Source organism: Notothenia coriiceps, unplaced genomic scaffold (genome assembly GCF_000735185.1).
Source record: "Notothenia coriiceps isolate Sejong01 unplaced genomic scaffold, NC01 NC01_scaffold00028191, whole genome shotgun sequence".
NCBI classification, from domain to species: Eukaryota; Metazoa; Chordata; class Actinopteri; order Perciformes; family Nototheniidae; genus Notothenia; species Notothenia coriiceps.
The window spans coordinates 1-1,321 of NW_011360892.1; the positions used below are offsets into that span (position 1 = coordinate 1).

The 1,321-nt window shown below is 48.3% G+C and overlaps 1 long non-coding RNA gene across 2 annotated transcripts; it reads left to right on the forward strand.

Moving 5' to 3' along the window:
* Nucleotides 1-8: 8 nt before the first annotated feature.
* Nucleotides 9-901, forward strand: LOC104958068 (uncharacterized). Of its 2 annotated transcripts, none has more exons than XR_799728.1 (2): nt 9-150; nt 437-901. It is a non-coding gene; the product is annotated as an uncharacterized lncRNA (long non-coding RNA). The 2 variants fall into 2 exon arrangements; XR_799727.1 differs by lacking the exon at nt 9-150 and adding an exon at nt 266-392.
* Nucleotides 902-1,321: the final 420 nt, after the last annotated feature.

Here is a 1,321-nt window from a genome sequence, read left to right on the forward strand (position 1 = left end):
ATCTTCCCTCCTGAGGTTCTGCAGTAGACGTTCCTTCCTGAGGTTCTGCAGTAGATCTTCCCCCCTGAGGTTCTGCAGTAGATCTTCCCTCCTGAGGTTCTGCAGTAGACGTTCCCCCCTGAGGTTCTGCAGTAGATCTTCCCCCCTGAGGTTCTGCAGTAGATCTTCCCCCCTGAGGTTCTGCAGTAGATCTTCCCCCCTGAGGTTCTGCAGTAGACGTTCCCCCCTGAGGTTCTGCAGTAGATCTTCCCCCTGAGGTTCTGCAGTAGACGTTCCTTCCTGAGGTTCTGCAGTAGATCTTCCCCCCTGAGGTTCTGCAGTAGATCTTCCCTCCTGAGGTTCTGCAGTAGACGTTCCCTCCTGAGGTTCTGCAGTAGATCTTCCCTCCTGAGGTTCTGCAGTAGACTTCCCTCCTGAGGTTCTGCACCCTCCTGAGGTTCTGCAGTAGACGTTCCCTCCTGAGGTTCTGCAGTAGATCTTCCCTCCTGAGGTTCTGCAGTAGACGTTCCCTCCTGAGGTTCTGCAGTAGACGTTCTCTCTGTGGTGCTAGCCGTCTGCCTCATCCTCATCGACCACTGATTGCCTTCCACTCTCCCATCACTCATCATGAGGTCTCAGTATATAAATATCTATAAGGGTATATGTAAAGAAATAGAAATGAGCACAACATTAATGTAAGTTATCTGAGTATTGAGATGTTACTTATTTTGTATTGCTTATATATGAAAGTATACTTTAAATATCTTATTTTGATGAAAAAAAGACCAACTACTGTTCTACGGTCGTGTTCCTCTTGTGTTTGAGCTCGCTGTAGATGTTGATTAGCGTAGCTGCTAGCTCGTGTCGTTCATGTATCGGTGGCAAACCAAAAAAAATAATTAGCGCTTTTATGCGTCGCTTCGATATCAAGTTCCTTCATCGCTGATCTGTTGCATCCATCAGTGTGGGCAGGACATTTTATAAGAAGATGGGGAATGCTTCTGTAGGGGGCGGAGACCGGAAACCAGTCATTCATCGCAACCAGAAACTAAAGCTAAACATCTGCTAACCCAATAACCTCAACTTCAATTCTGGATTCTGGAAGAGTCTGAAACGTGACGATGACAGATGTGTTTGGGAGACAGGGAAGACCGGCCGTTCATCTGACGACCGGTCGTTCATCTGACGACCGGTCGTCATCATCTGACGACCGGTCGTCAGTTGAACGACCGGTCTTCAGATGAACGACCGTTCGTCAGATGAACGACCGGTCTTCAGTTGACTGACCGGTCATCAGATGAACGACTGGTCTTCAGATGAACGACTGGTCTTCAGATGAACG